This window comes from Bombus pyrosoma, linkage group LG15 (genome assembly GCF_014825855.1).
Source record: "Bombus pyrosoma isolate SC7728 linkage group LG15, ASM1482585v1, whole genome shotgun sequence".
NCBI lineage: Eukaryota > Metazoa > Arthropoda > Insecta > Hymenoptera > Apidae > Bombus > Bombus pyrosoma.
In genome coordinates this window covers 2,705,381-2,732,959 of record NC_057784.1, presented here as the reverse complement: position 1 = coordinate 2,732,959, position 27,579 = coordinate 2,705,381, and the positions used below count along the sequence as shown (strand labels likewise).

The following is a 27,579-nucleotide window of genomic DNA, read 5'->3' as shown; positions in this document are numbered from 1 at the left end:
TATGTATCTGATATACGTACGAGAGGTGTTTCCATTATTTTGTCCAAACCCTGTATATAGTTAAGCGAGATAAAAATCGAAGATTAAATTTAGATTTCATTGGAAAGAGAGATAGAGAGAGAAGTATATTCTGTATATTTGCAATAACGTGAAGTTTTAACAAAATGTATTTTAAAGAGGAATTTCCCCTTAGGAAATTGAAATGTTCAGATAATTATGAACGATAGCGCATGTACGTTCAGCGTGTAAAAGTTCACGGCGATATTCGAACGTCAGAATCATTAAATCGTACGACGAATTGTTTTACGTAGAATATAATAACGCGTTACGCGAAAAAGTGGCGCGACCTCGTGCAGATGTATCTTAGCTTACGATTTCCCCGCTAGAAGCTCGTAGCAGTTGCGGACATAGCAACCCACTTACGGACAAAGCTGTCGGATCATCCATACATGGCTGCATGTTAACCATGCGCTTTTCCTCCGCTATGAATACCCTGCTCCTCCTCTGTTGCCTCGTTATCGCGAGATCGACGTGTATTCCTCATCGAGGAAATCCTCGATACGTCATCGTATCGTCAGAAATACCTCGCGAACGACGTTCCACGAAATCGTAAAAACTAGCATACACGTAAGTTAACAACGTACTCTTCGGGAACGTAACGCCAATACCACCGTACCATATTTCTCAAAGAAAAACACGAAGAAATCCCAATTTCAACTGAATGTACGACTTGCATGGAAGATGGAAACGGAAGATTCGACAAGGGAATAGGAGAGAAAAGAGCAGACGCAGCCGCGAGTCGATGGTACGAGTGGTCGTGGCCAGTGCTAGTGAGACCGGCAGGCGGTAGGTACGAGTAAACGCTACCAACCATACAGCTGATGTTCGTTCGATCAATACGGGGCGTTGCGGCACGAAACGCTATAGAGTATGTCACGTGGCTTAGCCCGTCCCATTCCGAGTCCGCGGCTCCTTTCCACGCTATACTCCCCTCTATCTTCCCCTCTTTCTTCTTTACCGATCCTTCTTATTTTTCTTCTTCTTTTTCTTTACCCTTTGCAGGATACTTTTCCCAGCCCGATAGCCTCCTTTCCTGGCCACGAAAACCGCCACGGAATTTTCTCCACCGACTTTCTCCCTTTGCACGAATACGCGCGCGCGGACCGCAACAGGCACGCGCCTCCTGCCTTTCCTCGCAATTTTACCGATTAAACGCTTATCTTTCTGACGGAGACATATACCGCGCGTCGCCTCGTCTCGTCTCGCTGTCCTCTTCGTTCTTCGTATTGGACCACGTTCGCTGTGGCACTCGGACGAATTGGCGTTCCGACGAACGAACGAGTGCGACACTGCGCTTATAAATAAAGCGCGAGTTCGTACGCATTTGTTGGGGAATTCGAAGAAATGTACATGGGATTTGCATAAAATATGTAAAACGTAGAGAATAAGGGGGAAGAGTATTCGTCGATGGACGAAGCGAGTCTTTGCGAGGCTCCCGCTTTCTCATTTGCGTTTATGAAAACACGAATTTGCATACGAAATCCGTAGTCTACTCAGAAAAATCTACATATACATGTTTCATTGCATCGACGTATCGAATTCGTGCGAGCGTCCGTTCGTCCAAATATGTATTCGATGTACGTAACCATAGCATTGAACGGTTGTGATTCGATTCGAACGAGGAGCGACGTCCTCGATTTAGATTGAAACGTTTGGCGGCGACGCCGGTCGTTAAGTTCGCGAATCATCGTGACCAATTACTTCGACCCTCGGCGAAATTCTTCCTTCGTTCGTACGTAGTCGTGTGCAGAGCGCGGATCAATAACGTTCCCGCGAAAGGATCTAGAAGCAGAAGGATGCTCCTTCGGAAATTACCGAGAGACAGTATCTAGCACAACAGACACGAAGACGCCAGCGAAACTCCCACACCTTTCCGGCTCGTCGCCCGATCTGGGACGGTCGCGTAATATTTTGAGTAACGCAATTTCTACGAAAGCTTTCGTTCAATTCCTGTAATTACGGAACGGCGAACTGCGTGATATTCAAAGACGAGACGAACGAGAACATTCTCTCCTCTTTCGCAGACTGTGTTTTCTTTTTTTTTTCTTCTTTTTCGCTTCCCTAACGAGGCTGCGCGCAAATAACGCGTCTCCTCGAGCTCCCTCAACATTTCCCGAGGAGATGTAAAAATACTTTACCTCTTCGTGTTTCTACGTGAACAAATCGCAGAATTTGCGCTTCATCGTTGGTTCGATGTGGTCGCACGACTTTTTCATACGAAATTAGAATCGCGCGCAGAAATTCCACTTCTTCGAATGCAACACGCACGCTACGATATGGCACGTACGTGGTGCAAGAGAGAACAACTCCGTGCGGACCCACTTCGGGAAATGTACATCTAAAAACAATGAAAAGAGTTCGTACGCGCGTGCAGTTCGGAACGCAAGTATTGCTGCAACTCTGTGAAACGGAATGACTCCTTTTTGTTCTTAAATTCGACCGAAGAACTTGGTTCCTTTTAAAGTTAGAAAGGATCAGTTCGTTAGACGAGGTGGAAAACAATTTGTGAAAAGATCGCAGCTGGTCGGAATCGCGAAGAAAATAATGCAAGCATACTTTTTATAATTGTTCTTTACCCGATTCTACAATGAAAGTTTAAAAAGTGCACTTTGTACATTTATGTCAGTCATATACACGCTGAAAATCTCATCGAAATCGGTTGTTGCACGAACAAGCAACAGGCATCGAAAGATGAGCAGAACGGAAGATTTATTGCAGCTATAAACCAGAAACCGTAGAAAACTGGCATTTTCGTCGTTTTTAACCGATCGTAGCCCACGGCAACGTTAACCGGTTTACTAAATCTGCGGTAATTAAATACTTCGTTATTTGAATACGCCCGCGTCTCTCGATTTTACTAAAGCGTAAAATATCAAAAGTCTCGAGCGATTCTAATTCAACGAAGAGACTGTAACAACGCGATAAACATTTCACGGCTTGTTTCTTTTCCTCTGTCAGCGCCGTTTGTTGTTACAACATCGCCGATAACGTCACAAATAGCTTTCGCCTATCGTAGAAATATATGCACACACGTTGTGCGCCAAGTCTGTAGGGAAGATATTCGGATCTTTACGGTGCGCCAAACTCCTGTTCGAAAAGCAGCCTGCGGGAACTTGACGTTACATTTTATCGACGACCACTTTTTCCCCGATCCGCTTAAACACGGAATCTCCTATATTTTGCCAGCTACAAGGAAGTCGATAACATCACGCAAAGGTGAAGGTGCTGAATTAACTAGCTGGGTTAAGGACGAGATTTTAGCTTTTCGAAAGCGGGTCGTGGCAATTTCACCGTGAACCACTAAACCAGTTATTCGTTGAATTTTTTACGCGATAAACGCGTTCATTTGTACCTTACGGCGCGGTCAGTTTCGTCACGATATCGTTTATTAACACGACAAACTTTCGCTTTGCCTCGAGAGAAAGATTGCTGGAATTTCTATTAACTTTTTAAACGAGGAGAACATGTTAACTCGCCATTCGGATTGCTAATTTCTTCGAGGTAATATTTTCTCTATTTGGGTTTCTTTTATCTCGTCGCATCTCGCGTCGCTTCGTTTCGTTCATAAATAAATTACGTCGTATTTACGTTGGAAGGCTACAAAGTCGAGAGCACGAAAAAGTCACATTTTCTATTTTTTTTATTTAATTCGGAACGTTTCAACGGTCAAACAATTTCATGCTATCAGAAAATTGTCTTTACATTTCTTAAAAAAGTATTGAAACCTCGACGTAATACAAAAACGTTACTCGTATTGACAATTGTACGTTTGTTATAAAGTTTCATCGGTTTATCGAGCCTTTTTGAAAAGAATTACATGTTTGAACCTATGCAAGAAGTTCTTCTCGCCTTTCACCATGTCATATTAAAATATAACAGAATGAAAAATAAAATTGAGGTATAAAATAAGATTAAAATCAGACAGGCAACGAAGATCTACATATCAAATTTTCTTCTTATGATGTGCATTTATAAGAACTAAGACTGACTCGAGCCATTAAGCCTTAACGTCCTGTTAACGCGGCATTTCGTTTTCAAATTTCCAGATCTTCGAATCTTCGAATTTCCAATCTCGCAAACTCTCGAACTTTCAATCTCACGAATTTCCAAATTTTCAGACCTTCGAATTTCTTGCCGTGCGCTAATATCGTGTTCCACATATTTCTCTGTCTCTTCTTAATGGGTTCAAGGAAATCGATTTGTCTTTATTACCTTTTAATTCGATGAAGTATAGGAGCCTTTGCTTAAGGGATGACCCAGTTAACAGATCAACACGTTCGCAATGCATAACTCTACGACCACCACGGACCTATTGATTGACTTTTCGCATCATCAAGACGTTCGTTCGAGGCGTAACTTCCTTCCATGACTCCCGCTACTTATCTACGAGCTGCCTGGTTTCCTAGTGGAAACGACGAAACGGACAATTTTCACACCAACAGGCAATCACCGTCGTCGTCGCCGATCAATTCCATCGACACACGCAATATCATAAAAATGGACGTCGAATCAAATCGACCGTCGATTGATCTTATCCTGTGATACAAAACAGACCTGACCACAGGTGTAGCTTCTTGTGTAACTTACCGTCTTATTGCCCGATCTAGCCCAGAAACTTTCACGTCGAGTTTGGAAAGTAAGGAACGAACCGATAGAAAAGAAGCGCAACTTAAAATACGGTTTTTCTAACTTTCTTACGCTTCTCGCGTCACGTACGATTAACTGGCTACTGAGATTAGTTACGAAGCTATTTGTCGAGTAATCACGCCTTTATCTCTGCTAATTAACTTACTGTAACTTTTTTATTACACTTTATAATTGTAAATTCGTTAAAAATTGCTATGGCAGGCTCCTAGGCGTTTTCATTTGAGTAGATGCTCTGTAGGATGAATTAAAAATCACGTTCATAGCTCGAACAGACGGAGGAACGTTCGATCCATCTTACAATTAATCCTGCTGCGCTCCTCGAATTGTTACGTTTCATTTTACTTCGAATGTCTTAGGAAAGAAAGAATGGTCGGAGATGTTTGGAGAAATAATAATTTCTCGTAAAGCTGCAATTGATTGATCGTCAACGTCTCCGGACTTCACGGCCCCCAATTTTGTTTTTACGAGCTTTCCCGGAAGGAATAATGTATGCGAGTAAGCCTCGAACGACCCCACAACTGTGGCACAAGTTCCTGCAGAAATTAGAGCAATACAGTCGATAAATTAACTGCCGTAATGGAACACCCTCGTGGAAAAAGCTCCCCTTTATGAAACGGAAAATGAACGACGTCTAAGAGATGTGTTGTTTCGTACATAGCGTCGATGAATCTCCGAGATTTGTAGTTTATTGCAAAGGAAAATAATAAAATAAATATGAACCCTGGTAGTGTAATAACATTTGCAAGAATCGCTGTGAAACACCTACCAATCGAATATGCAAAATTTCAAAACTCAACTTCCAAGCAACCTCGACACGATCCTATATGAAGAGGGAGAAATAAAACGACTGTTGCAATTTCTAATAGACACGCACCTTCCCAACTAATTTTGCTGCACTCGCCACAACTGACACGTGTTACAAGTATGATAATTATTATACAGGTATATAAGTTATGTATAAGTTACAAGCATATAAATGTAAAAATTAATACAATTTAAATATTCTACATATTTATGAGCAAACTGTATGACGTACCATTACGATATAATATATTGTAGTATGATATTATTCTGTAAGTCTCTGAAACGCAATTGTACGCAAGCTAGTAATAGCGAATGAAGCGAATGAGACCCCAAATAGATAAATAAAAGAAGAAGCTGAGTAAAAGATATTAACAATGGAAAAAGTTGTTAACTATTTGAACGCTCATTCGCGACTCATGAGACACCCTATAGAAGCTTACCTTAACGTGAGATATGTGGCTGGTCGCAATGGACGAGGCAGGCTGTTGCTATTCGTTGTGCAGGTTTTTACTTCAACTCTCACGGACTCTCATCTTCCTGCTTACCACTTCTCGTTCGCTTTCTCGAGCAAAGGATCCTTTCGGTGGCTCGTGTATCACTTTAACGTCCACCGCTGGCAACTGTCATCTAGAATAAATGTAAAATGTCGAGGTGTAACATCTTTAAGAAACTTCGCTGCTTGCAGGTTTAACAAGTCTTCGCCAAGCGTGAATTAATTGTTCGCACGATATAACGTCTTTCTCGTTCGTCGAGTATAACAGTTACTTATGTACAAGTAAGAACAGGGAAAAATAATAATTACAGGATGGAAGTTGGTCGTTTCCGATTCGCTGATTTTGGAAACTTTTGTGTCAACGAACAGCCTGTGTACGCTACTGTTCAACGCTATTCAGACACTTGCTCGTTATCTTGTTCCTTTAGGCGATGTATTTTAACCACGAGATTACGAACAAATCAAATTGCAATGGTTTTATTCTTTAGAATCGCCGTAGTATAGTATATGTCACAACACCATTGAATTGACCTTTCAAAGTCAATGTAATTAAATTGACGTTTACAAGTGTCAAACTTTATACAAATATTTTGTTACTCGATGAACTTGTTATTCTTGGGTTTCTTAATTTTTTAATTAGAAACCGAAAAAAGATTTTTCAAACATATAGAAAGATAAGATAATATATAATATTAGGTTGTTCCAAAAGTTTCTTTCGCTTTATAAGGAAATAATAGATGCGCAACATATTTTGTTTTATATTATGTTTTACAAAATGGATCATACATAATTCATAAAATATAAAACAAAAAACATCGTGCATCTATTATTTCCGTATAAAACAATAGAAACTTTTGGGACAATCTAATATAATATAATATAATGTATACAGGGTGGGGTAGATAAATTCACAAGCCGCTTTCTCTAAAATTATCGCAGATATCAACTTGAAATTTTCAGATGCAAAAAGGTGCAGAGGTGGTAAGATTTTAGGCTGCAAAATATTGCGGGGTGAGTTTATTAAGAGTAGGAAAGATACCAACCCCACTTTTCTTTCCTTTTGATTGGATGTTTATCTAAAGCATCGCTTTTTTACTTTACACACTTAAACAGAAAATACCTTACGCAAGGGGAGCTTCATGAAAGTGTCGGGAAATATCAAAAGAAATGTATTCTGCTTCGAAAATTATTTTATTAGATGTTGAAAAAGTTTGCTTCCAAACACATATTTATTCCTGTGGTAATAGTTTCGCGAACATTCGATAACATTGCTGTAGTTATGGATTTACACGCGGCGTGAATTCTTCTTTTCATATCGTTTCTCGTAGTTGGTGCCGTTGCGGGCACCTTTTCCTTTACGTAACTCCATAAAAAAGAATCAATTTGTGGTAGACCAAGTGACTTACATGGAAAATAATTTCCACAGCAGAATACATTCCTTCTGATATCTTTCGACACGTTCATGGGGTTGGCTCGCGTAAAGTATTTCCCGCTACAACTCCTCGGCTAAGCAAAATGAAAAAGAATGTTAACAGCTAAAAGTTTGTCAGCTTTGATAAAATTTGTTCGAACATCAAAAAATTAATATGCCATTCTACTAAAGAAAATATGGGATTAGCATGCTTTGCACCCTTAAGAAACTCACCCCTACAATATCTTACACCCTAAAGTGCTAACCCCTCTGTACCATTTAACACCGGAAAATTTCTAGTTGATATCAGCAATGGCTTTGGAGAGAATACGGAGTCCGTATAACACTTTATCTGCCCCACCCTGTATGCAGGGTGTTCCACATCTCAATTGGCAAGCATTGCCAACATGTTTAGAAGGCCATTTCGAGCAAAATATGTTGCGTGCACCATAGGTCGATTCGTGTTCGTTTCCGAGATATGGAAAGGACAGTGTACCAGCACAAATGATCAGATGCACTCGAGTTACTTGGTTTTTAATGTTAATCATTTATTTTCATTTATGTTTATTTTGATTTATTTACACAAATTGTTCAAAATGATCATGAATATATACCCATGGTGTATATAATAATTTTTGCTGTTGCTCTGCCCCCCAAAACATGTTGGCGAAGTTTGTCAGTTGATATCTGGAACGACCTGTATAGCAAACGATAAAATATATTATCGCTATGCCTTTAAGGTCCTTTAGATCGATAGGCTGGCGAGTTCACAAGAAACATAGTAGATGTAGCTGCCAATTATTAATATTTCGTCATTAATCTTTGCGAAGATATACATGCTATTCCTATGAGCTGATTCTTATGAGCAACGCGGTATAGAATTGCTTTCGGTTTCGGAATATCGCGACGCTAAGTCGCGCCAGCTTTCTCGGAATTGCCACTGACCAGCCATCAGGGTGTTGCCAGCAACGTTAGTAACAATCAACGTTCAACCTTGGCCCCGTGGCCCGGTTCGTGTACACTGCGTGCTGAACCATTCTAACTAACCATTCGTTACGTCTTCCTAACCAGAAGATTACGAACAATAAGACGATTCCTTCTTTAATTTCTCCAATTTTACTGTTCGAAATGGTTCCATCCTTTCGAGAAATACAGAAAGCCCGTTGAAAAAAACGGCCGTCTTTGTTTCACAGAAGGCTGAAATAATCCTCTTTAGGGGAGTTGCAAGTTTGTCGAATAATTACTCCGTTGGACAACCTATTTCCCTCGGCTAACTCGGGTCAAACAAAAACAGGACGGCTTTCAGTCCCTTTCGAAGTCGGGTCGAGCTGTATTCAAAAAGCCTGACAAAAAAATTTGTCAAAGTTTTTTCATTATACTAAATCTCTCGCAAGTCAGTGTGAGAAGGACTTTCGTTCCTGCCTGCAGAACTTTCTCGGCGTGTTGTTGAGGAGCTCGAATCATTTAAAGGATTTAACGCGAACTCAGTGGAAATGAAGGTTCGATCGAGTCAGTTAGTCCATAGCAAAGATATCGATGTTGTTCGAGGTAAATTTCAACTTTGTGGTAGGAGATTAATATTTACACCGCATCGTAGACATCTGTTTTCTCCGAACTTTCTCGAGAGATAAATTTTAAAATAACCGAGAACTCCGTAATCTTCTTTCCCTTGTTGAGAACCGAATCAGTACACTGCTAGTTTTCATAAAATAGTGCGATCTATGCGAAGCTTAAATTCCACAAAGGTGTTATCATACTTTCAAGGTAAATACAAATTTCATAAAAACGAACGTAACTATTCGACCAAAGAAAATGTACTCGAGACAGCGGCTACAAAAAGTATTTGCACGTCGTTGTATCTACTATAGCATTTACCACCTGATTAATTAGGTCAAAGTACAATATATTAAAGCTCGTGTTATTTGTACAAGCTCGTGTTTCGTACAGCTACAAAATTTGATACCACGAAAATGAAATGTAGAACACGATAAAAAGACTGAAAACTAAAAGAACAATACTTTTTGTAGCCATATACGTGTGCATACGTTCGCCACAGATCTATAGGCCCTTTCTTTTTCAAGGAAGCTCGTCAATTATTTACTAAAGTCCAGCGACAACGCGGTGGATTCTTTATCGCGAGAATCGAAAAAGCGACGTTAAAAGCGCTTGTTCGCATCGGCGAATAATAATTTATTTATTGGCCAGTTTGAACGGATGGACGTATAAAACGCGTACTCGACGCGACGACGGCGACAGCATCGGTGTTGGACTCGGCGTCGACGTCGACGTGTCACAAGCACGTGAATATTAAACGATGGACAACAGAGTCACGGAACATCGTGGTGTATTAACGTCGGCCTAACGTGTTCGCGTAGGAAATATCGCGTGTACCAGGACCATATGCGTTGATGCCGTTAAAGGACTGGGAACTCGGATCGCTGGCTGATCTATGCTCGACCTCCATCCCTAAAAATTCCTGTTCTTCGCAAATTCAGTTTGATATATATATTTAATCCGTATTCTGATCTCGCTACAGTGAATGACGAAAGTGTATGAATGCTAGGCTATAGAGAACTTTCACGTATGTGTTATTTACATTGTATGTGAAACATTTTGAAATTTCATTGATTCTATAACGGGACACAGCTCTCGCGATTGAGTGTCGGAAAAGTTTGAAAATGTACATAGTAGTTAGGAGACATTCATTGGAAACGTATTAACCGATTTTATACGCGTTTATTATTATACGTATATAGAGGGTGGGGCGGATGAAGCGTTGAAGCTGTTTCCGTCGAAGCCATCGACTTGAAATTTTCAGACGCTTGAACGGTACAGACGGACTAACATTTCGGGACGATAAGACAATGTAGTGGTGAGTTCCTTGATTAAGCGTTTTCATGTTCGGACAGATGTTATCGAACTTGACGACTTCTACCTGAGGCATCGTATTTTTCTTTTCTTTTTCCATAGTTAAGAAGTACTTTGCGCAAGGGAATCTCCATGAAAGCGTTGAAAGATATCAAAGGAAATGTATTCTGCTTTGAAAATTATTTTAATGGATGTTTAAAGACTTCACTTTCACGTACACATATTTATTCTTGCGATAGTATTAGGTCGTCGGAAAAGTTTCTTTCGTTTTATAAGGAAATAGTGGATGCACAACATTTTCCATTTTATATTATTTTATCGAATTACGAACTATCAAGATAAAGATTACAACGTTCGACGAATTAGATATCACGTATGTATTAAGATGCGTCGTTGTAAAAGACGCGCCTGTAAAAGAAAGACACTTTTCGGACAATCTAATAGCTTCGCCGGCTATATTTGATAACACTGATGATATTGCTAATTTACATGTGGCGTGAGTTGCTCCTTTCATATTCTATTTCGTAGTTGGCGCCGTTGCGATCACTGCAAATACTTTTTGTAGCCACCGCGATTCTGCAGTGCCATGAATACTTTGTTGTACATGACGTCGTATATGACGCACATACCGTATGCGTAAACATTTCTATAAGCGTTCGAATAAGTGCTTTCGCGAGCCACGTACATTGCGAGGGAAGTATTATCTCTTTTTCTGCGAGATTCTAACGTTAGTTTTAGGACATCCAGTTGGTTCGTGTCGTCCAGCTGGGAAATAAGGTTAACGTGTCGAATATAAAGTAACTTGCATGGTTATTTCTACGAGAACTGTACAAGTAGCGTAATAAACGTAAACATAGCTTTGCAACTTTTCCATAGAAGAAATTGAAATGATTACTACTTATAGGCGACTCAAAGTTTCCCGTCTCGCCTACGATTTACATTTGCCTACTCTACCGCCACAAACGCTATAGTTGAAACCGCGAAGATTAGCGAATGCGGTATACTTATTATATGAAAGGAAAGAAAAAGAGAAAGTATAATAAGCGTTCTGCAACCGTCGTAAATTTAATTAAAATATTGTACGATAGATTCAGGGATGAATAATACGAAATTGTTACAAACAATACGTTACAAGGGTCGATGAAATTATATGGTGGAAAGGAGAATCGTGAACCAGTGGCATCGATCGAGCATGCTATTTTTGCATATGTGTCCCTTTTCCGTAATAACGAGAATAATGTTATGAAAAAGCATTCGTCTAGACTCTGGACGTTCCGTGTAGATCGATGCCATTAAGTTTTCAAGCTCTGCAAATGTTTCAAATCGATTCTTTCAAAATACAATTCTCTATCGTCTGTTTATAATATATTAACGTATCGTAGGAATATCGGTGGTAGAAATACGTAGATAAACGCAGACGTACGTGTGTTAGTAGAAATACGTAGCGCTATGCATACGCACTATGCGACAGTTTTGTACCTTGGCACCGTTTCCTCGTCACACGATGCACACGTACACGCTTACGACACGAATATCGTTCGCGTGAACAACCGTCCAAAGCCGAGCAAACTCGAGCATTTTCGAGTGTACTAAAGTTGAAGAATATAACGCGACTTTTTATCGCGCGACGACTCTGTGTTCCGTCGGCCAGTAGCAACGGAGTTTTCGTTGGAAAACAAAGTGTTCCATCTTTTTCTTATTCATGCTGATTTGAAAAGCATTTGATCGAAGTGCGTATAAAAGAACAGGGTAGAGCATACAACTTCTCAGAAAGTTGTTAACGATGTGCAAAACTTTCCAACCGGGTAGACTCTTTATCTTACATTCCAGGGACGATATTTTAAAGAATTTTTAAATAACGTGCTGTGGCTAGTCGTACCGTGTTGCTCTCGCTTTTCGCGCTCAAAATATCGTTCTTCGGCGCGTAAATTAATTTAGCAGAAGATACGATATTCCTACGTAGCGAATCTGTTTGGCAACAAATTTGTCCACGAATCTGTACGATTACGGACGCGTGTTTCGCGTGTTCTTTGACACGAGCGTTCCGCTCGTAGTGCACAGCTGCTCGGAAACTACACGCTCGTATCGATAAAAAGAATGAAAATTATAAGGATGGAAATAATGTACCTTGAGCTTAGAACGTTATGATTTACGACCTTACGCAATACCTTAGAAATGCTTTGAAAACGTAGAAACTGTGGGAGACACACGCCGGAAACCTTTGAAATCATATTTGTAACGCAAACTCGATTTCAATCGGCTTTAGCAACTCCTTCGATGGAATTCTTCGTCTTGTATTCGTGAACTTTGCAAGTCCGGTCAGCTCTCGATATGAACAAGCTCGATACACGACTTTTCCGAGTCTCTGAAAACTACCAATTAACCTCGACGTCTTTCCGTCGCTGTCGCACAAAGTTCCGTTCTCGATCTACTTCGACGTTCTAAGCACGCGATTCTCGTCAGTGTCGCACAGTTAATCGATCTTTCCAAACAATCCCACGACGAAAGCCCTACTCGTTACTTTAATTATTTTATTATGTATTAATTATTCGATCTGTTTGTCCTTGGTAATAGCTACACTTTGTTCGATTTCTAGTAAATAATATTTGAGCCTGACCAAAGTGTACGAATTAATAATTGTATTATTAACAACAACAATAGTACGAAGAATAATACAAAAGAACAAGGTGTATTAATTAATAATTAGAGGCTGTACCTATTACCTTTTTGCAACAGACTGCAAATTTAGATCACTTATTAAATACAGCGCTAATATATTTCACCGTTTGATGTATATACTACTTCTTCGTTCGACTTATAATCGTGTCGATGATTATGAAAGCGAGCTGAGTCGAGAAATGAGTCTATCGCTTATACTTTGTGTTACGTCTGTTTACGTTACAAGCTGAGACAATGTCCGCAAGATGGTGGAAATTGAATCGTTGGATCGAGTTGGCGGTTGAGTCGTTAAAAAGAATTCAGTTCGCGTAAGACTCGCCAAACGCAAAACTGTATATATCTCGAAACAAAAAAGATATACGACTTTCGTAATCACTGGCACGAATCAAAATTTAAATCCGAAGATAAAGAGCATATTAATAGCATACCGGCTTGCAAAAATCGATTTAATCGTATCGCGATATTATATTGTACGAGTGGTTGTTGAGTATTAGAACGGTGTAAGTTAATTCATTGTTTCTTTTAAATAAAACAATATCGTGCCTTATTGTCGTAAAAAAATCCATCGTATCGCGCCGGAGAATAACGTTACTTAATTGTGGAACTTAATTATTCATTTATTTATACACTTATTTATTTAGATGGAAAATAATAATAAACCCTTTGGCGTATAAGATAAGAAAGTAGGAGAAGGTTACAATTAACATGTATATATAGGTTAAAGTTATAAATATAAATATAAAAATAAATTTAAGTATACGTTCCAACGAGTGTTTTAAAGAGACTAAGGTTTACCGAATAGATCTATCTTGTGGCTGTGAGGAGCTGGAATAATCTAGCACACGGTTAAAACAATTAATGTAACGACAAGTTGCGCGGTATCGATTAGCGTGAAACAAATTATTATTCCAAGACATTCGAGCGAACACAAAGAGAGAAGTGCCGGATGATTAATGTAACTAAAGGGAGACTTTTAAAAGTTGGAATACGCGAGCAAATTCAAATTCTCAGAATCTTGATTTATGTATCTATTGGGTTGGCAACTAAATGGTTGCGGATTTTGTCATTAGCTGGTATTGACAAAATCCGCAACCACTTAGTTGCCAGCCATCTCTATAATTTGAATGTAAAGACAGTTTAATGAAAAATAAACGATAGAATCTTTCGAACGATGACGTATATTAAAAAAAATAGGAACCATGATCTACGACATTGATCAAACCGAACGGAAGAAGCAATTTAATCGTGAGAACGATCGCACCTGTTTGACCCTAGCTAGCTTTCCCCATCAGCAGGATCCACTAGGTCTCTTTTCGATTCGACATTGTTTTCCATTGGAATTCCATTTCTAAGCTAATTTTAGAACAGTAGGCCATAACAGTTGGGTGTACGAGCTGTCTACCCACGATGCCAATAGTCCACTGCTCGACTTACCTCTATTAAGTTCCGCGCGCTGTTCTTCCACCAACTGGCTTGCCTCGATTATTTTCTGATCAATTGCGTTCTGATAGCGACGGTAGCCAACGATTCTCAACGATTATCCCGAGCCGCTCTCTAGATCCGCTAAAAAATACATCGAACCAACACACGATCATAAGCAAACACGAGCAACGCGCAAGCTACGATCTGAGAACACGTGACGATAACGAGCGATCGATGATGAAATTCAATTCTCGGTTCAAGTGAAAGTGGGAGCCATGCGTCTGGAAAATGATGCGACGGATTTGCCCCAGGGAACCTTGGATACATATAGCTATGTACGTGTTACACGGATATAAATACACGTTTAATCTAATTTCGATCTATCGATTTTCAACTTTGTTTCGCGACTCTGTTTCATTTTATAGATTGCGATACACGGTGTCGATGGTGATCGTATAAAAAGGGGGATAAGAGGAAGAAAAATTCGGCCGACTTTAGGTTCACGTGTCGCGGCCGTCGCGTTTTTCACCGCAATCTTCAACGATCTAACTAAGAACCTCTGGAAAACTGATAAGGTTCGAGCCAATATTCCGTGCATATTATGATTACGGCTGATCACGTGAAATATCGTTTAAGGTACGATTATATTCGCAATGAAAATTATTCAGCAGCGCAATTATTTCCCATGTAATTTATCATTAAGATTATCCCTCCGAGAAAGAATGATACCGTTATGGCATTTTAATCGAGTTTTAATTTCGCGCAACAATTGGAAAAGTCAAGGGAACAGGAAATTGTCTGGTTAAGTACAGAAAAAGATAAATTCTTTTAGAACCGTGTAGCTTTACGATCGACGCTTCGTTGAAAAGTAGGCGAATAATATGGACGGTCAACGATGCAGATAAATTTAATTGAGAAAATTCAGATTATATTAAAGTACCGAGCGTTCTTTTCGTTTATGAAAAGGAGATCAATGTCCAGCCAATAATTCGCGAGTTAAACGATCCACGTTCTAATTCTAAACGGATATAAATTATTTATTTTGACTGAATATCAATGTCTGTCTCCGATAACGCGGGTTTAAATTACGATATCGAAGAAAACATCAAATAGACGGGAAAGAGGCCCTGGAGAACGCTAGATTTCATCGAGATCGACTTATTCCCGATATAGCCGAGTCTTATTGAAATCTTATCAAGTTAAAACGATTCGACCGATCGATCGATAAATTCTGTAATTGCGATATTAGTGACGCATCAATTTTAGCCTGATGAAATTCAATTTAATTATCTTTCGATAATCAATAATCATTCACGCTTTTTATCGAGTGTTTTGACTGAAAGATATACGTATAACAAGCACAACCACATCCATTCACGAAACCTGCAAGCTTAAAAGCAATCTAACGTCGATCAACGCTGCGTCCAATAATATTCCATTAAGCATCGAGCGATGAAATAATTGTGTAAATGCAGGGAAGATGCAACGTTATTAAAAAGGGAAAGTACACGAAGCAACTTATTGTTTCGAGCACAAAAAATGTATGCACAAAGCGCAAGAAATGTATGCGATTTTTAGCGATAGAATTTCTGTAATTTGAGAAAGAATAATTTACTGCAGCGATATGGAAAAAGACGCGTCGATTTCCTAAAATTTCTTCAAATTCCATCTATCTGGATGTATATGAAAAAAGAGATAATAGCGAAAAAATATAAAATTATAATACGATAGAAGTAATGTAATGAGAATTTAATAGAATTTAACGCGTACGAATTCAGTGTAAATTAGCTACGAAGTAATTATAAATGAAATATCGTTTTAACGCAACTTTGGCTCTTAATGGGTTAAAAGACACCATATTACGTAGATGTAGCCACCGCTTGCTCACCGCTTTAATTAACGCGGAATTTAGTGTGGAAAGCATAAAAAGAAGATTCTTTCTTGTTAAGGGACCAAGCTCGAACGCTTTGTAATTTATGGACCGTTGGACCTTCGTGTTATGCTTAAGGCTCGTTCTTTCGCATATATTTTATCGAGAGGACCTTCCATCCCTGACAAGTGCCCACTCGATCGCACGAACCGATACCGTAACCAAGAGATCCGAAGATATTCTTGTACCTAGAGCATCTCTAACTATTCTCGTTCTTCACACTTCACCTCAGTCGCTCGTTTTACAAATCCTTCCGACGTAATAATCCAACTCGACTAATCGCTACTACATTTACAAAAACTTGTGCAAACCTGAAAGATCATTTGGCAATCGTCAAAAATTTTAGCAATTATTATCTCGTTCGAGATATATATTAACATCGTTTAATATATAAGAATGGTAATCTTATCAGTTTCATGTAAGAAAATTAGATATTTTTTAATCTACATTCGTCGCGTCTTTCGATCGCTATTTCCAACAATTCTGAGATTCGTATTGTTATTGCACTCGTAGATATTCGATTTCACACATATTATACATTGTTTTGCGTTAGTAATTCAGACTCGGAGCAGATGTTTCGCAATCTTTCGTGCAATTCGCTTCAAACACAAACTTAGGATAGAAAACTACGATGGTTAGCGTAATCATATAACTGCAAATAGTTTCAACGATTGTTTGCCACGCTCGTCGCAATCCTGTTCGATCGATCGTTCTCCTGATACCTTGGATTAATTGTCATATTTCAAACGAAACCAGTGGATGTCGTAAACACTTGTAAAACCGGTAGTTTATGCTATAGAAATATCAGCGAAATAAACGAACGGAAAGAAGAAATATTCGGTAAAATCGATGAAATAGATGAAAGATTCGAATATACGGAATGGCCTGACCTTCGGCGAAGCCATGACACAGTAGTATCTTTCCGTGCCAGTCAGACTAGCTTCCACGGGCATTTTCAATCAGCCTAGCCTAATATTTTTACAAAGACTTTTGCAAGCCATTCATACGCATCGTTGATCATCTCAAACGATTTCTAATGCTTTCTGGTCATTGAACGATTACGATATACGAACTCGCTGCATGTAGGCCAAGGTTTTCTGAATAGAGCACGTTCAACTAAATGTGCACCAGGTGGAAACGATATAGGTAGGTCGTAAAGTAAAGTGTTAAGTAGGGTCGCTAATTGATCTAACTGCAGCAGGGGTTATACGCGCTACACACGCATGCAGGCACCTACGTCAGCCTTTTAAATCAATTGAATACCCCAGGGTAGAAAGCACGATATGTCACATTCCCACCTTTTTTTAAATAAATGCAAAAGAGACCGTAGTCTACTTATGCTTAGAGTGCTTTAAAATAGAATAGCAAAGCGAAAGAAAGTTTATAGTTAACTAAGCAACTTACTTGCCTATATGCGCGTGTTGGTATAACTTTTGCGTTAGATATTTTACACCATGTTGCTGATAGCTATCTATTCCGAAGTATATGTATCATATACAGTGGTCGAAGTTTTCAACGAGCCACTATATTTTTTGATAAAATCTTATCTAATTATCCCGTTTTGATGACGATGGAAATTCCGACCACTGTATCTATTCACCGCTCTTGTTTCTGTACTTACGATACGATCTTATTTTGGTACTTACCAAATTCGCTAAACACGCTACAGAAAAGAAAGACTCTTGCGAAAAAGAAGTTCTAGCTTTCCTGAACGATATATATTGGTCTTTACCACCTACTATAGGTCGAGCGTCTGTCACGTTGACTATTCACGTTACGGTCGCTAATAAAGTTGGAAATTTCATGCGACCTTAAACTTGCAATTAAACGAACAAATTTTCCTCTGTAAAATTACGCAGCTTTTCTCGCCGTTCGTATCTAAGCTTCCTTTTGTCGACTACCGTAGCTCAAATTAAGAGTCTCGGTCTCTGAAGCTTGTAAACTTCTACTATTGGCCAATTTTACGATCACGCTGTAAGAAACGAAAAGCGAAACTTCGACATCGTGTACGAGTGGCAATTTAGCGTAATAAGGGGCAAGTTGACTATAGAGAAAGAAAATGGGGTTAATAACCCGCTTGAAGAAGCCCTGCTCTACCATTTTACGTGCTTCTTCAAAAACGACTATCCCGTTAAAAAGCAGACATTACGAGATGACACTATAGGGCGGAGATACGTCCCATTATCCCCATAATTGTCTACTCGTAGTTTCCTACTCTCCTCTGTCTTACGTCTTAAAGCTTATGCCGTATTTCTATAAAGTGGGACAATTACATGTGCATATATGGATATCCTACGTGTAATATGTAGGACATCTTTGTTTTATCGCAAATATTGTGCAAAAAAGGCTCGAAACTGTCTTTATCTTTCGTCAGAATTTAACCAGCGTTCTGGACCGATACGTATTTGCATAAACGAGAAAACTTTGTTCGTACAGTGGCGAAAGTATGGGTGGGGAAAACCGCTTGCTCGGAAATTTCATTGTATTATAGAAAATTTGGTTACTCTTTTCCTATAATGTGCGATGTAAAAATACACTTTTGGAGGACGTTTAAATTTTTATTCTACGCAACGGTAATTACAAACTAAATTACACTGAATCTTTCCACTTATTAAGACTTTCCTCGTTTATGCGCTCCTTGCTGTATGTTACTCTAATTTGAACAAATACTTTTTTTTAAGAACGTATCGCAAAAATATTCGATTTGCGAATCGAGATAATGCTTCGAAAAGAATTGGCATGTCCAATTTTAGAAATGCCAATGTGATCGAAATACAATACGTACGAGGCTATATCGAAATCCGTTGTTCTTTACCGGTACAGTTGTACGCATTTTCAACTTAATCTCGACCAGTTGAATTTTTCTTCAGATTAACTTTTATCTTATTTATATAAAAATGCCACGTAAATTTTGCCTCTTCATTCGTGTAAATAGACTATCACTGTTGTAGTATATATAACGTTGCTGTCTAAGTTGATTGCAACCGATGCTTGCAAAGCTTACCGAAGATAGCAATAAAATATTTTCATTGTTCCCTTTAATGAACAAACATTTAGAAATTAATGACGGTCGCTATAGGCGAATGTTATAAACGTGAGTTGTAAAATTCAATGAACAGAATGGATTAAAACGTTTTCGTTCTTTTTTTAATGATCGAACATTTAAAAATTATGACGATAGCCACTGTAGATGAATGTTATAAACGGAAATTGCAAATTTCCATGGACGCAAGTTACGTACAATAGCAACGATATTTTTCCCTATAAATATGCCGATCAACGTTACGAATAACAATCAGATAATCGTCACTCTGTCGATTCATTCGCGCGTATCGTCTGCGTGGAAATGTCGCGTAGATCGAGCGAATGGAAAAGAATCCTCGCACGCCACAGTTTCGTAATCGCGTCAAGCGTATCAACGCGTCAAGCTTATCGCTAGATATTTCTGATTAATTCCTTAATTAGACGTACGAGAGTACTCATCTTCGCAGATAAATAAAATTAACGATCGATAGTAATTTCCAATTACATGTTACAATCCGCACGTACTGCTTACAGCTGTCTGACGACACGAGAACACAAGTAACACAATCGTTCAAATTTTTCATTTCACGCTGATGATAAAAATCTTGTTTCGTTTAATCGCAACGACGGAATTTCACCGAGTGCACGCTCGAAACACCGTTACTGAACGCTATAATTAATGGAGCAATTGGTAACCAGGGCGATAGCATTATTATACGGAGCAAGCGAGTTGTAATTACGATTATAATCCCAAACGTGTTCTCGTTTTGCACGTGCAGCATCGATTAACGCGTAACGATAACGCAACCTCCGAGTAAATTGCATGAAAGATCGTAGCCTGTTAGAAATTTCAACGCCAAAACCGAAGAGCTCTACTATGTCACCGATTAATCGAGAGCGAAGGAAGCGTCGAAAATTGTATTACGTTGCTCGGAAAGTGTTTCGACAAAGAGAGACCACGAGACTGTTCAAAAAATAACCAAAGCTTATCGGTAGAAAAGGTGCATATATATCTTAGCGATACATTGACCGTTGTAAATACTTTAAAATGTTTCCGAAATTTCGCAGCAATCCGACATATCGAACAATTTCTCGGACAATCTCGTTAAATCCTTTTTGCTTCTAGTTCTCGCGCAAGAAGTTACGATCACGTAAAAATTACAATTCACCAGGATGAGAACTACGTTTCGACGAGAACGTTCAGCCGTTTTACGAGCAGTAATATTCATTTTTTAACGAGCCAATGTTTAGATAGCTTAGCCTCGTACTGGCTCCGACTGACGCGATACTTGCTTCGAGAAACTTTACTGCGTGCAAAAGGTTAAAATTTGCAGTTATTATAAATGAACGAGATGCATATTAAATGGGCGGCCTTGACCCCGTAAACAGTATTTTCGTGATTTAGCTGAATGTCCTTCGTACATTCTTAAAATAACTCACAACAGAGAGACTCGCACCGATCCCAACAAGACTTGGCACAGTTGTACCGGCATTGGTAATTAAATAACGAGGCTGATTTTCCATCTGAATATCAATTCCTTCGTCGCCTGCTAATTATTTACGCTTGGTATTCTTGAACAACCTCTGATACAAACGAAAGTCGATCTTTCGCGATAGGAAATATATGATCGCGAGGTATCGTGCCGTTCTGCGTGCACTTACCAGTTGTTGTTCGTTAACGCGACGGCTCGCCACGGTATTTGAAACGTACAGAAACTTTTACGATCGTGTTATGCGCGTTATTATAGTAAACGTTTTGAAATTTCATTGGCAGACCTTTTATAAATTTTCCATAATTTGTTTTATTAGCAAAATTTCATTTAAAAATCTTCTGCGATAAATGTTCCATTACTTTTACCGATCATTCTACACATATGTAATGTGTTACGTACGTACTCGTGTCTTTAGTTTCGAAATTTGTTTCAAACTTTAGCAATGTGATCGTGATAATCGTACCGTGTCGCGTATTGTACAAAGTCCTTTGTACAGCACGAATAACAAATTGAGAAATCATTTGTATAAATATTCAGATACCTTTGCCGGCTACTGTATTTGATCAGCGTGACAGAATGGACGTCACACGCTAATTACATATTAATTGAAAATTTCGATCGCAATGGTACGTGTAAACGTTAATTCCGATTAAAAGCTAGTGGTAACCTGAAGCTCGATGAAAATAAGGATAATGCAATGATTTATTTAGACGAAAAGCTCTCGAACCTAATAGCTTTCGAGTATTTCTCTGTATCCTTTCACGAGAATCATGGAGGCTAATACTCCTGGGCCAAAGTGGGAACTAAAAGCGGTGGTAAATGGGGTCGGTCAGTCTTCGATACCGTTATACGCAGCAACCTTCTCCCTCTCCTACTCTTTCGCTTTTCCACCCTCTGACGTCACACGGTAGACAGAGAATCAAGCTCTCTCCCATCCCCTCCTCTTAGCTTTCATTTCGGGTCAACCGAGGTCGAGCCATAATACCGTGTTCGACTTACGTTCTCTTTCTCTTCTTTCACACTCGACGAACAATACGAACGGTCCGTTCCTTCTGTCGTCTTCCTTTGGATCCGATTCCTTCGGCGTTCGCGTTCGCAACGCTTGCGTTCAGATTTTCAATCCGAAGTCCAGCGGGTCCCACTGATCACGGTATCGTATAGTCGACAGGGAAGCGATTCTGCGTGAAGAAATAAGTCGAAAATACAAAAGAAGGATTTCTCGCGCGACGTCTCGTTCTCGAGGAAATCGAGTTTGTTAAAATTTGTCAAGTACAGCCGCGGACAAAAATAAATGGACAGTAAGTAGTAGTGGCAGTAAGTGGAAGTAGATACGATCGAGGTTTAATCAAACTATTAGTAGTTGGTGGGTTCTCATACGTTCTCACAAGCATCCAAATTCTGACATTATGCGAGTCATCCCTTGAATATAATAGATCGATAATTTCATTCAGTGCTTCTTCTCGCTACCTATTCAAGCTACCTACACGCTACCTACTCTGGTGACACAAATAGTACTTACTCCCGTTAGCTGTAACAACACAATGCAAGCTAAGAAGAATGTTGAGACGGGATATGTAGAATTTTCATTGGAAAAGTCTACCAGATACTATGCAGCAACGACGGTACTCCAGTGTTATGTGTACTTGATTCGTATTAATATTTAGAATCTGTATTATAAAAATACGTATTTGACGAAACTTGGTGGATAGCCGTTCCCACTACCTGCCAGCTTATTTTTGTTCGCTTATTTTGTATATATTTCACATAGAATTACTCTTTCGTCGATTGCGCCATCATTACTCTGTATATCATCCTACTTGTCACATTGTCAAGACGCACGTCGTTCCGTAGTCTGAAATGAAATTTGTATATCGAACTCGTTATTTCGTTAGCTTTAGGGATTTCAGTCCTGACACCGCTAATTTTATTCGCGTCTCAGTTGCAATGGGTGCACGCTCGACAAGCGGAAACGAAATCCAGCTGTGTCATTGATAGACCGGAAACACGGTAGAATGGCCTGACTCGTCACTGGCAGCCTCTGACAGCTCTCGATAAAACTTCTCTCACAATCGAGGCGAACGCCGAGAAAATCCACGCTCTACCCCCGATGGTTGTTGCCGCAACATTTCCCATACAGAACCCACCTACAACGTGAGCTTAACTTTTAAACGAGCAGCTTTAAAAACCGATACAAACTTCGCCGTTAATCCTACGGAAATTCTATTCATCCCATCGTTTTACGTGTCGCGTTACGCGTAATAGCCATGAAAGGGAACGATACGCTTGTCAGAATCACCACTCGGGTCATTCTCCTTCTTCGTTCACTGAATGATTAACACAAACGCATAATATACAGGCCGTTTCATAACACGCGGCACCCACTTCGGAAATGGACAGGGAACGCAAAAGCAATGTAAAAAGTCCGTACAAACGCGTGTCCTACTCGACCCTGTTTCAGGCTTATAGCCACCCACTTTCGTGTTACAGGAATCCGCGACAGCTTATCTTCGTGGAAGGTGCTCGAAATGGCTACTGTCAATGGTTCGTCGTGTCAAACAATTTCACAATCTTTCGGAAATTCCACACGTACGTCAAATAATAGGGATGGAAGATAGCCACTTGGAGTGTGGAGTTTATCGTATAGTTATCGAAACGCTCAAGACACAAAAATTGCTATAATAATGGCAAAATTGGTAAAGATACATGATGTTGAAAAATCAGAGATATTAAAAAACATGATATTGAAAATTATCTAAAGCGCGTATAGATCCCTCAGATATCTGGGTAACAGAACGCTTAACTATAGAAAAACCTTAGATATACTGATATAATAAAATGATATCATTGCGATAAAGACAATAACGACGATTTTATAAAAATGGGAAAAAATGGAAACAGCAAACAAAAATAACGAAGAAATGATGAAGCATTCGTGACACTGGGAAAAGAGCTTTAACGGTTCGAGGTACAAAAAGAACTCTAATCTAACTCTATGCAGTTATTTATCGCGAAGAAATTATGTGACTTGGCAGGTAAAAATCTATAAATATTTGATAAATATTTCAAGAATCTATCAATCAATTCTGATCTGTATATGACTAAATAAAATTTCGTATCAGAAAAGGGATTCTTCTATCATCCGAACGCTTTTGTCTCCCTCTTAGTTGTGATAAGGGAGGCTCTAGTGTACCAGGTTATCTGCAGATCTCATAAAAAAACACGGTAATTAACCTAGATGGTCAAAGCTTAAACAGTCGTCAAGACTTCGAATATGTAGAAAAATGTTTCCCTACGATACATGGATGTTCATAATTCTGTGGTTTCAACCCTTCGCGAGTAAACTGGATCGTTAAAAATCGAAATGAAACTTCATCCTTGAATTTCTTTCTCGTAAATGTTTGCCTCGATCGAAAAATAATTGCTTCGAATTTCTGCAAACGTTTCATTGAAAAATTCCAACGTATCTTAGAAAACGTAAAAGCTTTAGGTAGGACAGTCTAAGTAAAGAGAGCAATATTAGATAAACTCTACATTGGTAATTGATAATAATCAACGATGTATTTTCTGCCTTTCCTTATTTTCCATCTCCATACTTATGAATGCAGAGGTATACGAGAATATGAAAAATGAATGAAACAAACGAATGAAATATCATTCGTGAAAGAAAGAAAAAACGAACAAATGCCAGATCAAATGTGTTAGAAAATATTTTTTCAGTGAAAAACAGGTGGTTTATTTTTAACTGAATTGCCCGCTTCAAAGAATTTCCTGTACGCACAACCCTGAATAGTTGACGAACCGACTCGTGGTTTTACGACGAGCAATGTACAAGAGACAACGGTATCGCTCAAGATTAATTCAAACATTTACTGCTGAACCAACATAGCCGAGGTTCTTATAACAGCGTTTCGAAGTTGAAAGAAAGAAAATTCTACCGACGACGATGAAATATCATTTCATCCTGTCATACGACACAATATGGAACAGTTTGCAACTTAAATTACGTATTCGTGTATTTAATTTACGGGACAAAGTCGCATTAGTGTACAAAGTAGCGTTCAAGTGATTAATATTATTATCAACGCTATTGTCTATATTATTGTCAATATTTAAAGTTCTTAACATTGTATCGATAATATATGTACATTGATTATCTAGAGGATCTCTTGTGTACAGTAATGTTGAGAACCTCAAATATTGACAATAATATTGATCGTCCGAACGACGCTCCTTAAGAAACATTCGACGATTCCACGTTATTGTCAATAGAGAAAGTAGGTTGCTAATTTTGGATATTGATTTTTTATCTCGGGTATACAGGCTGCAAAGATTAAGAGTATGCAGCATTTTCGTGATATTTTCAATAATCTCGCAAAGAGATGTTTCAAGCAAAAGTTAAACAAACTCGGAACTTGGCTACAAACAGCAATAAAAAGAATTTTTCGAAAATTTGCTTCTTCAATAAAAAGTCACCTTGATTTTTGCACATGGCACTGTGTATTTTTGACTCGATAGGGTTGTAGCTGACGCCAGGACGAATTCAACGACACGCTACGCTATCGCCTTCGCACTCCTTTTTTGCAATTGGAAACGTTAACATGGAAAATAGTTTTATTTCGACCAAGTTACGTATTTTATTATTTATAGGTCGTAATACAGTAAGTCGTTGAATTCGTCTCGGGGTCAGCTGCAACCCTATCAAAATCAAAAAATACACAGTGCCATCTGCAAAAATCAAGGTAACTTTTTATTGAAAAAGTCAATTTTTCGAAAAGTTTTTTATTGCAAATTCGAGGCAATTCGAGGCTGACTAACTCTTGTGAGATTATTGGAAATGCTACAAGAATGGCGGATGAAATATTCCGCAAAAGAATCCCTTAAACCCTACAGTCTGTATACTTCATAAATATTGTTGAAGAAAAATAGTTGTTATTAATTAATGTGAAAGAAAATATACTTTGACTATACAGTAACTGTAACTGAATGAAAATTCATCTCATATAGACACCTGCGTTCAACGTAGTTAAATGTCTCGAAGCCGCGTCTGTTCAAAATGTATAAACGTGTTAGAACGATTTTTAATTGGAATGATCTTTGTTTGATTAAAAATCGAGAAACGATCATTTGGTTAAGCAACAAATTGTACCAAGTATGCAAACACCTACGGAAGTTTGAGAATGGGAATTCTGAATCGAAGAAAAGGTTTGACACATTGCCAAACGTATCTGCAACTTCACGCGAGCGATTAATAGAGCCTGAGGCAAAGAATCTTGAATTATAACAACTTGGTACACGTGTTAATGTGCTGGCAAACTAATGGTTCGTTCTTTTGTTCGCGATAACCGACGGTACGTGATAATAATTTTCGCTTGTATCTTACCTATGCTGCAGCAACGGTGACCTATTTCTTGGAATAGAACCAATCGTCTTCGTGTCTACCCAAATATTTAGAATTTTAAGATGAGTTCTGCATATCTCGCATAAACGCGATGCAGTTGTTCGTGCGTCTTCTTTCCGGAGAAAAATGATCGTCCTCTTCATACATAGCAAACTATATTTCTTAACGCGCCAATGAAAAATTTCAAGACAGAACCTTCCGAGACGTAAGTATGGAAAAATGGGATACAGTAGAAGTTCATTTATCCCAACACCGAACGAGCCAATTTTTGTTTACTGTCGGTTATATGAACTCTCGTACCTGAGCCTTTATTATCCGAACTACGCTCGTGAGTACTTTCAGTTATTCAGTTTTAACGCGTACCCAGAAGTCGTTGTGTTTTGTCCAAGCTGATATATAATTTAACACAGTTTCCGTGAGAAAAGTTGCCCAACATCGGTTATCCGAACGTCAACCTCTATTATCGAGACTCGTAGCAGCGGTTGGTTGGGGTTTGCGAGCGTTTCTCTATTATCCGAACTCATCGGTTACCCGGAACATTTTGCCAAACGAACGAACTTGTACCGTATTTTATATTCGGTGTAACTTTTTTCGTAATAGATTTCGTTATATTACCCACATCTGATTTGCTAAAGGACGAGTTCCTTCACTTTTGTACAGTTATCTGATAGATACAGTTTATCGGGATGAACTAGTAGAGTCTCGTTTACGGAAAGAACCTGGCTTGCTTCTCTTTTGCTATGGACGATGCTCGTCATGTTCAGTAAAATGTACGTTTTCACAGAGATTCGAGTTTGTATACTCAAGAGAGTTCAGAACGCTCGCGTCAATGTTAGCGATCTTCGTTCGACAAGCCAGTCAGCAAGTTCGGCAAACATCCTTCGCGAAATTGCGAGTGCACACAGCGATATGGCGCAAGTAATTTCCTAATTAATGGAGAACGAACGCAGGATAATTAAAGATATTGGGTGTTCGAGGTGAAGGAAACAACGAAGTTTTGTTTTGATTTGAACCGTAGAAGGCACGAAGAAAGTAAAGAACACAGTAGGATTATTCCTCGGCGTAATACGTAAGAGGATATTTATTATTTATATAGCTGTTGCAGAGTTTCATCCTCTTAGCTGGCCAAGCAACGTTGTTACTCGTAAAAAATGTAAAAATGTCAGCGAGCTTACTGCGAAAGCGAGAGAGAAAGAGAAAGAGAGAAAACGTATTTTCGAGTATCGTCATCAACAGAAAATACTCGTTCCATTTCCCTCCTCGGGACATAGATTACATAGAAGAGCGCTGGGTGTCGAGCAAGATAAGGAAGAAAATTCATAGAAAAATTCATCAAATGCCAATTCGAAA

The 27,579-nt window shown here is 39.0% G+C and overlaps 1 protein-coding gene across 44 annotated transcripts in view; it reads right to left on the bottom strand.

The window, feature by feature from the left end:
- LOC122576030 (glutamate-gated chloride channel) overlaps positions 1 to 27,579 on the bottom strand; it is an 87,608-nt gene that overhangs the window by 45,316 nt on the left and 14,713 nt on the right. For 41 of the 44 annotated variants that reach the window (XR_006319637.1, XR_006319638.1, XR_006319639.1 and 38 more), the window contains exon 2: positions 5,952 to 6,138. The gene's annotated coding sequence lies outside the window, so the exon portion shown is untranslated. Of the gene's footprint in view, positions 1 to 5,951; positions 6,139 to 14,396; positions 14,526 to 21,830; positions 22,010 to 27,579 lie in introns of all 44 variants that reach the window. The other 3 variants (XM_043745743.1, XM_043745744.1, XM_043745742.1) reach the window with 3 other exon arrangements.